Source organism: Simochromis diagramma, unplaced genomic scaffold (genome assembly GCF_900408965.1).
Source record: "Simochromis diagramma unplaced genomic scaffold, fSimDia1.1 OVJJ01000310.1, whole genome shotgun sequence".
Classification (NCBI taxonomy): domain Eukaryota; kingdom Metazoa; phylum Chordata; class Actinopteri; order Cichliformes; family Cichlidae; genus Simochromis; species Simochromis diagramma.
This window is the reverse complement of record NW_024386784.1, coordinates 1-9,754: the sequence shown is the minus strand read 5'-3', so window position 1 is coordinate 9,754 and position 9,754 is coordinate 1. Positions and strand designations below refer to the sequence as shown.

The window sequence follows — 9,754 nt, the reverse complement described above, 5'->3', positions numbered from 1 at the left end:
ACAACTTGCATGACACAACTTGCCATATGACAGCTTGGCGGCAGGGTTAACATCACTCTCCGGGTAGGAGCGGAGACAACCGTGATAGAAACACCCAACGAATTCATATGCACTTCTGCTGGAAGCATCAAATCCATCCACAAAATAAGGTCCTACTTTTTGTTCGCCGCCTCTGAGAGCATGCTTGATAACAATGTTTTGTTTCGTATTGAAGCCATTCAAGAGACACGTCTGAAAATGTCTTATTCTGATCAACATACGCACCGTGATGAGTCAGTGCCAGGGTGTCTTTTGGAAGAAACAAGGTTTTGAAAATCCCCATGCAGTATGATGCCAGGGTGGCGTGTGAAAATGGATCAATCTGCGTGCACTCCATCAAGGTCTCGCGGTATATTTTACAAGCCATTCTCAACACTTCGACATCATTAATGCAGTACTTACGCATTTCAGCCTGTACATCAAATGGTTTCTCGCAGGCAGGCTTGTACCACGCCATAAATTTCTCCTTTTCAAATTCAGACATTTTTTCATACCTGTAAAAAGACGGGGCAGGATAAGGACCTACATAGAATTCGTCAGCCCTTGTGTTAAATGTGTGTGGAAAGAAGCCTTTTTCAAGGTCCTCGAATCCCAAGGCAGAAGGTGTTTTGGCCAAACGCATGGGCATAGAGCTAAATGAGTCCATCCATCTCTGATCATAGGGTTTGTCATACATTAGAACGACACGACTCCCTCTCATTGTTACACCCGGAGCAATACCCTGTTTAACGAGGTATTCCAGGAGAATATAGCTGTCGAAACCCGAAGAATTATGGGCTATAAATGTATAGCCACGGTATTTAGGCCTTCTGTAGTGGATACATGAATTAAACCTGATTATAAAAACACATCGAGGCAACGAAGACCAGCTTACACTCAATATTAATATGAATACACAACATACACGCAACAAAGACACGCTTACACTCATGAATGTGAATACATGACATAAATTGGAGTTTCTGGCCGGAGAGAGAGAGGTGTGTTGTTTAAGCAGTGATGATAATAATGAAAAATGTCTTAGTTTTGTCACTTTTAGGTGAAAAGCAGACCTGGATCAATTTCCCACATGCAACAGTCGGAAGAAAGTTATAGTTTAACATCACTGGAAACGTTCAGGCCAAGTTTCTGGTTGAATTGTTTACAGCGCCATGTGTCACTAAACCTGACAAGCGAGCTTTCACTCCTAACTGAAGACGAGGAATGCAGCTCCAAAGAGCAATAACATGGCAGTTAAAGAGAGACAGTGGAGAATGCAGGACAAAGCTGAAAGAGAACTTCCTGGTATTGGACTGTTGAAGTGGGAGAGAACAACAGAGTGAGAGGAGTAGGTGAGAACACAGAGGAACGCTGTTATTTAATGTGGGAAATCTAAATTTGGGTTAGCAAACCTGGGGAAAAGAAAACTGACTGCTTAAGTGGGAAAATTGTGAAGGAGTCTTAAACACTGCAAAAAGAAACATACACAAAATCACACACACAAACAGAAAATGTATTAACCTTACTAACACTTACAAATACAAGAGAGCTCATGAAGATTAGACAGCATCTTCAGCATGTGAGTCTGTTTATCATCTTGTCCAAGTCACTTAGTGTGAAGAAAAAGTGATACAAAGACCATTGGACTCATAGCAAAGTAGTTAAAAATGATCCAATTATAGCAGAGAAATGTGTAGGAAAGGCAGCTTTGAGAACATGCCCTGGTGGATCTGCAGCTCCACTGCACAGACATCGATTAAACCTGACTAATAACACACATGCAATGAAAATCAGCTTGTTATCTTTCATCAGTGTTAAAATAGTGTGAATGTAACACACTTAAACCCTGAAGCAGAGGAATAACTCAGGGAAGTTCCATGACAATAGAGTGATTCTTGTGAAAAGGAAAAAGTGATTAAAGCTTAAAGTAGTTTTTAGAATAGTGAATTAGAAGTGCTCCTGTACAGATTGATCAAATCAAGTGATTACTGTAGAAAGAAAATAAAAATAATTCAATAATGTGGTGATGTTTAAATATGCATTTGTCTTGTCACGGCAACTTCTTGAGATATGACTCAGTATGCAAATGAGTTGAATGACTGGGGACAGGAAAAGAAAAAGGAGAACTTGAGTTTCCTGTCTGACTGGATGAGTGAAGCTTGCACTGAAACAGACACTGTGACTGTGTGAGAAGAAAGGCTTGGTAACAGACAGGATAATTAAATAAAGTGGTCAGGTCTATGACTAAGTGCAGTCGTCCAGATTTGGAAAAGAAATTTAGAATTTAGTGATGATAGATGGTTATAACGTCTTTAGAAAGGGCTTAATGAGAATATCAATGGTCTGCAAAACTGTGCAGCTTTTAACAAGATTTTCTGTGTATTGAGCAGGTGAGACTATGTCAGTTGACCTCAGACTGTCAGGACGCTGAAGAACTTGAGGCAAAACTTTTCTGTGATTGAGATTTTTGGGGTTGTTGTTTTAGTGATGGGTTGATTCTGTCGGTTAGGTTTGGGTTGTTTTCTTATTTTAATAGAGGGAGTTTTATTAAACATGGACATGGTTAGAACTGGGCCCTTTAAAATGGTAACAGTGCACTTAGAGAAAACCTGTCAGGTGATGATGTTTTGTGCTCTGATGAGCTAATAATCAGCTCTCTTTTTCTCAGTTTTGTTCTAAGCAGGCCTGAAAGATTGAATTAACAGCGCTGTAAAAATTTTCGGGAGAACAAATATAAGGTGAGCTTTTCCAGATTACAACTGGCTGAGGAAAAGCTGACCTGTGGGGACCTGATCAGGTTGTAAGTCCCTGTCTAAAATGATTGCAGCGAGTCAATCCAGTCCAAGAGCATAAAGAACTCTTTCCCTAAAAAACAAAAAACAAAACAAAGTAAAACAAATGAATGAGCTCATGTTGCTGAGGGTGGAGAATCTGATTATTTGCGCAGGAGTCTCCACTATCAGCAATATCTGGTGTGAATGCGTGTGACTGGACTGTGACTGGACTGACGATGTGGACTAAAGGTTGGACTGACTGGACACTGAGATAAAGACTGGACCAAGAGTGGGATGAATAAATGCTGACAAACAATTCACCACGCTGGCAAGAGAAAGGGGATGCTTTGCTTTGCTTTGCTTTGCTTTTGCCATGAGCAGGAGGAGCGGAAGTCTTAATTCTGGGGCTGCTGATTTTGGGTTGCTGATGTTTGCTTTGAGAAAATTCTGTTTTATTGACTGGGTGTAGATTATGGTAGTACATTATATAGTGGGGGAAATACCAGATGCTAAAGGGGAGAAAATGTTGGATGTTACTCATGTTACCATTAACAAAAGCAGGCCACTGTAGAAGTCAATTAAATTTGATAGAGGAAAATAATTACAAAGACTTGTCCAAGTGACCAAGGTATTTTCCCTTTTAAACAGTAAATTATTAAAACAGCTGGTACTGGAGGGAGACAGGAGCAAAGTAACGAAAGCATATATATTTTGGGTAAGTCTGATAAAGTAAAATAAAATGTACCATTACATTAAGAGGAGCAGGAAACAAACGGGAGGCCAGTCCTGACGGTGGATTACACTAGGACTGAGGACCTGATTGAGCGTGCCACCGGCTTCAGTGACAGTAACCTCTGGCTGGACTGGGTGGCTCAAAATGCTAAAGAACAACATGTATCTGATTGTGTTGCCTGTGCTTCAGCTAGACCACGTTTGTTCACGGAGCCCGCACCACTGTATCCAGAGGACAAGTGGGGCTATGACTGCATGTTGCGGTTGACTAGAGAAGCGGTGAGCACTGGCAACTGCACTATCTTGTCCAGCTCATTTCCCCTAATTCACAAGCAAACACAAGTAGGACCATTCATGCCCAAACGAAACAACTACACATGCTTTAAATTCTCAATGGATACAGTAAAGTACAAGTTGGGAGAGATTGACCCAAGTTGGTGCTCTGTCACAGTCACGGGGAGAACCACAAACAAAGTAAGCCAAACGAACACTTTAATTGGAACATGGGCAAGAAGTGGGCTCTATTATTATTGTGGACGTAACACCCTTTTGGTTTGTGCCCATATGGGAAGTGAAGGGACATGCGCAATGGTGCGACTCGGAGCTCCACTCATGCTAATCGGGAACAAAGTAAAAGCCATACGACAACGCAACACACGCACATTGGCAGCCAGACGTAAGAGACACATTTTGGCAAAGAGAGGGACACAGGGGATACATGCTTATGACCCTAGAATGAACTCGCCTACCTGGATTGACTCAATAGGAGTGCCCAGGGGAGTTCCAGATGAGTATAAACTAGTGGACCAACTAGCTTCAGGATTTGAACGTATGTTCATATGGATAACTCCAAATAAGAATGTTGATCGCATAAACTATGTCCATTATAATGTGCTGAGCCTCTCTAACCTGACCAGAGATGCCATGGAGGGGTTCACAGAACAGTTGGGTTCGACCTCACTGATGGGAGTGCAAAATCGAATGGCCTTAGACATGTTGTTGGCGTGAAAGAAAGGGGGCGTGTGGTGCCATGTTTTGAGCAGTGTGTTCTACCTTTATCCCCAACAACACTGCTCCAGATGGCTCAGTAACCCGAGCTCTGGAGGGGCTGAAAACTCTGTCTAAAACCATGCATGAGCACTCGGGAATTGACAATCCGCTGGACAGCTGGATGACCTCAGTGTTTGGGAAATGGAAGGGGTTTTTCATGTCTGCAATGTTTTCTACTGCCACTTTTTAGCGATACTGGTCACCTGCGGTTGTTGTCTCATTCCTTGTGCCACAGGACTGCTGGAAAAGGTAATAACGAGGGCAGTGGACCCTGGAACGGTGGTTCCAGTGGCCATGATGCCATTGATGGACTTAGAAGTGGCCGACTGGGCCGAGGAGTGACACAACACGAAGTGTGGTGACCTTTCTTTTTGAAAGGTCAAGAGAGGGAATGTGGGAATAAAGAAAATACTTTAGTGCTACAATATAGCCTTCATCATTAACATTACATTAAAATGTTTATTAAAGCTACTGGCATTAGACTAAAACTTTTATTAAAGGTGCAGCTATAATCATTGTATACACACATTGCATATTGTGCTCATGAAAGAGTTGATGCTCAGTCTATTCAAGGTCTTAAGCTTCGTTTGGCACGATGTCCCGACGATCTATTGTGTAAGTGACTTGGAGCAGCAGAAGGTTAAACCGCATACACGCTTACAAACACAAATGATTTAAACATAGGCCAGGCCGAGGGCCTGGAATTCATTTAGCTTCTAACTGCATTTGAGCTGCCTAGTAACAAGTGACAGAAGAAGAGTCAAGAAATTGTAAGTCCCCAGGAATCATCTGGAAGGTGAAACAAATTGCCATGTATGGAAGAATGTGACAGAAAGAGGAACGTCTCTGTCTGTTTTTATGCTGATATGGTGATGGTGTATATCTGACCCTGGGTGTGTTTAATAAAATTAAAAGTGTTGCTCACACACATAAGGAACATTGAGATTAAGTAAATTAAGATTAAGTAAAGATTAAGTAAAGTTAATATAAAGGATAGAAGGATTTTTAGAATAGGATTTTTAGAATAGGTCCTGAAATCTTCTCTTTACAGGAGAAGATTTCAGGACCACAGCGACCACATTGGTGGCGAGAATCCTGGAAGCCCCAGACCGAACGGAACCAACCAGAGAAAGGGGAACCCAGAAAAGAAGCACAGAGCACAGAGAACCATAGTTCCAGAAAATGTGTTGTTTAGGAGATTAAAAGCTCGTTAGACACAGGTTAAATGTGAGCATAAAAGTAATGAAGAGTAATGAGAGGGACTTTAGGAACAGTTGTAGGATTTCTATGTTATGTAAATTGCCCAAACACAGTGTTCAGGCCGGATATGCTCAACCTGTTAAAGCGGGTGAAGAAACCAGGACTAAGTTTTAAAAATGAAACTCTATAGAGGATGTTTCCAAAGATTGACAAAATAATCTAGGACCTTTTACCAGAAAAGCTAATTGTACCTGTTTGGAGTTTACAGTGAGCACTGAGGGAAGTCAGAAGTGGGTTTAAATTGGGATTCTGGGTAAAAAAGGGGGTGTAGGAAGTAGATTTAGGACATTTCACAGGTGCTGTCTTAGAGCTTGATTTATTTGTTGTGGATAGAAGTAATTATGACGGAATAATAAGGAAACATTGAAAACATACAACCCGTTGAGGGGACAGATAGGGTTGGGCAATTGAAAGGTTTCATTTTGTTTAGCATAATCTCTTTTGTTATATTTTAGCCTTTTAACATGCAAGTAAACTTAATGGGATAAATTAGGAAAACACGAAAAGGGAAGAACTGCCATGTAATTAATATATTCTTAGTGCTTATTTTCTGATTATATTGTTTTATGTACTTTAATAATGAAGGTTTGTAAAGCAAGGCCACTTTTGACTCACAAACTAAGTGCTCAGCCAGACTGAAAAACAGGAAGTTAGTGTAGAAATATACAAGCATATTAATAAATACAGGAAGCCAGACAGAAAAGAGGAACTTGTACCATATAAGGAGTTGTTGAAACTGTGTGACGTGTAAAGTACCAAAATAACACCTATATGAGACACATTTTTACATTCTAATGTTAGAGATCCTGCAACTGGCGAGACCTCTTCCCTCTGACCCCTCCCCAAACCCTCAAACCCTCCTACCCACCTCGACATACAAACTCTGTGTGGCTTCACGTGTTCTGTTGATGTTTACATGATCGAAATAACTTGAACACAAACACAAACAAAGAGGAAGACCGCACCGGAAGGAAACAACTACAAGTCCCAGCATCCTCTGTGTTTAGGGAGCAGCAGTGAAAGTGAAAGTATTGAGCCTCCGTTCAGAGCAGCAGGAGGAGGAAGGTGGAGCTGAGGCAGGTGAGTGTTAACATGAATATGTTTCTTCTTATGACATAAAATAATTCCACGCTGTTCGTGTCTGTGGGTGAAATGTGAGGCCGGTCGGCTCCTCTGAGCGCTGGTTTCCTGTAAGTAGAGAGGAAGTGAGTTTAGCTGAGCCTCCGTTTAGTGTGAGAGAGCAGGAGGAGAGTGAGAGCTGTGCTGAGGCAGGGTGAGTGTTAACACCGCTCTGACATTACTGTGTCTCTGTGGCGGGAACAACAGGCTCCGTCAGTGGAGGCAAAAATAATCAGACTTTGGTTTTTCAAAGGAAACAACTTTATGTCGGAAGTTCCCGCACGCTCATTGGATAACGATGTGTCAATCTCGAGCTATTAGCCAATGAGCGTGCGGATTCACAGAAAGACCCGCCTTTATCACGGGACTTTAAAAACTACAATGGCGACAGAAACTCCGTGAGTGGAGTTCAGGGTGACGTTATGAACCTGTGACGTTTGAGCCACTTCCTGTTCTCAGTCCCAGCGTCCTGATCACCGAGGTTTCTGTTGCTCTGATATCTGATATTGATTATATTGGTAAACAGGCTGTAGCATAAACATCAGGTCTGTTCTGAAAACTGTCTTTATTTTTTCAAAGTAAGGGAATATCTGTGGTCTGATACCGCGGGCTCATGGGCTAAGGACTTGGATTGACAAGTCAAGCGCAGATGATTGTGTTGTTTCTTATAAAGGCTTGTGTGTGTGTGCCTTCCTGTGTGTGTCCTTGTGTCAGTGGAACTGAATCAGTGTGTTAGAGAAAGTGCTCCTCTGCTGTGCCGTCATCGTGTGGATGCTTCTTTTAAAGTTGGAACTCATGTTTTTATGATCTGCTTCATTTCATTGAACCTTTATTTCTAACCATGAAGTCCCTTTGAGGTTACAGCCTCCTGGTTAGGTTTAGGCTGTTATTGTGCTTCAGGCTGAAATATGAGGAGTAAGGAGTGGGGCTGGTTAGCCCTCATGACCCTCACCATAACACATACGTCACAGGACAGTGTTTACCACAGAAACTCCATGAAATGATCAATGAGAACTTTAGAAACCCGTCAGTGTGATGCTTCCAGTACAACAGCACCTCTGAGTGTGTGTGTTTGCCTCTCAGACTAACTCCACCCTGACATCAAGAAGATGGAGGAAGAGGATGGAGCAGGATCTGCAGCATCCAGCTGTGTGTCTGTGAGGAGTGACCGGTCCAAAGAAAACCCTCCATTGTTCAGTAATGAACCTGCAGCAACAATGTAAGAGAGCTGCTGACTCATTTATTCAGTGTAAATAATGATTTTTGATGCAATGGGAGAAGAAAAATGACAAAAACAGTTTTAAAAATAAGGATTAAAATATTACAAACTATGTTTTTGAGTTTCCTGATGTAGCACAAAAATATATGAACATAACTGTATATAGGACAGATATTTCACGGTTCTTTTAGGCAGCACCAAAAAACAAAAACACTATTTTTAAGCTGTCTGAGGTAGTGAGTCAACACGTCACACTGGGTCAAAGGTCAGGGAGTAAAAGTGTGTTTTAAAGGAGGTTTAAAAGCAGCGAGTGAAGGAGCCTGTCGAGGTCAATCGTTCCATAACTGATCAAATTCAGTTGGTGGACCTCTGTGTGAAATCAAGCATCTGGTTCACAGAGAGGATAACCCTCACATGGGCTGTACAACATTATATAGGGAGACAAAAACAGAGATTATCGTAGCCATCGCTCTCTCGCATGGACGTGGCAGTCTTGCTGTCTGCTGCGAATCCTCCCCGTACCTCCGTGACCTCGTCTGGTATCTGCTCCCTCCTCTGTAAGAGACAGTAAAGGAAAACACGTCTCTGCCTAGTCTTGAAAATCTAATCTTATCATCCATTGTTCTTCTAGGGCCTCTTCTTCTTGTGGCCTCAGCTAACTGCTAATATTTAAATGGCTAACATTAACATGTGTGCCAGCCAGGTTCACATTTATGATGAACTATGATTAATTAACTGATGTTGAAACTGGAGCTTTACTGACCTCTGAAATTCCTCCTAAAGTGTTATTCAGTGTTGTGACAGTCAGCTGCTTCAGCTGCTGCTGGGATGGGCTGTGGCAAAGAGAACAGAGAAAATCCAAATCAGAGTTTTTCTCTGAATTAAAAGCAAGGAAACAACAATATATTCTACATGGTGAAACTGATGGTTTCTGGTGTTTGGGTCTGTTTTTCTGTATTCATGCAGATAAAGTGTAAACTCAGATGAATTATACCATCAAATGTTAAAGGAAAATATCAGGATGAGTGTCTGTGAGCTGAGAAGGACGTGAAGCGAGCAGTTTATCCCAGAGCTGAAGCTGCTCTGTGTGCAGAGATGAGCTCAGATTCCTGCTGTGATTGATCAACAGTCACAGAAATGTAGACTTGTAGTTATTACTGCAGTATGGTCACAGCAGATACTGATAAACATGTATTATGAGGATGGATGATCAAGTTTCTCACTCTCTCCTTTAAATCTCAGTTTTTTTCTTCTTCACAGTTTATCTGTTAATTTATTAATGAATAACACTGAAAGAGTTTCTGTTATATTTCCCCTTGAACATCAGCTTATTAGGGCGGCATTAGGAAATAGCCCCCTCCAAAGAATGAATAAATGAATGATGATAATAATAAAATGATTAAAAAGCAGAGCTCAGAGTGGTAGAATGGTCAAACATGGATCCACGGGTGGTTCAACTGCATTTGGTGACGTGACTAAAGCAAATCTTTCAAATAATCCCACCATCACGGATGTTGTCTCCTTTACTACGGTTACTTTACTTGGTCACCGTGTGAGTTTCTTTGAAATGAACCAAATGCTT

The 9,754-nt window shown here is 41.6% G+C and overlaps 1 long non-coding RNA gene across 1 annotated transcript; it reads left to right on the top strand.

The window, feature by feature from the left end:
- The first annotated feature begins 6,469 nt into the window (after positions 1-6,469).
- On the top strand, positions 6,470-9,651 carry LOC120727946. Its single transcript, XR_005694612.1, has 2 exons — positions 6,470-6,914; positions 8,037-9,651. It is a non-coding gene; the product is annotated as an uncharacterized LOC120727946 (long non-coding RNA).
- Positions 9,652-9,754: the final 103 nt, after the last annotated feature.